Here is a 253-nt window from a genome sequence, read left to right on the forward strand (position 1 = left end):
GGAGAAAACACAAAACAAAACAAAGATGCAGGCAATAGCAGCCATGAAGGGAAAATGAGGGGGCCCGAAGGAGGTGGGGGACACGCAATTTGGGGGGGGGGGGGCACCCCCACGAGGGGGTACGGGGCTATATATATATGGGTATATATATATAGGGGTATATGGATATGGCGGACAGACCCACAAAAAAAAAAAAAAAAAAAAAAGGGGTCCGTAGACCCCGGTCAAAAGAAATTGACCAAACATAACCGCC

At 48.2% G+C, this 253-nt stretch overlaps 1 non-coding gene across 1 annotated transcript, besides 1 other annotated feature; it reads right to left on the minus strand.

The window, feature by feature from the left end:
* The first annotated feature begins 184 nt into the window (after positions 1-184).
* Positions 185-206: a microsatellite.
* On the minus strand, positions 207-253 carry Tc00.1047053474631.10. Its single transcript, XR_008254844.1, has one exon. It is a non-coding gene; the product is annotated as a spliced leader RNA, 5' partial (transcript).

The sequence above is a fragment of the Trypanosoma cruzi genome (assembly GCF_000209065.1).
Source record: "Trypanosoma cruzi strain CL Brener chromosome Unknown tcruzi_1047053474631, whole genome shotgun sequence".
Lineage (NCBI taxonomy): Eukaryota > Euglenozoa > Kinetoplastea > Trypanosomatida > Trypanosomatidae > Trypanosoma > Trypanosoma cruzi.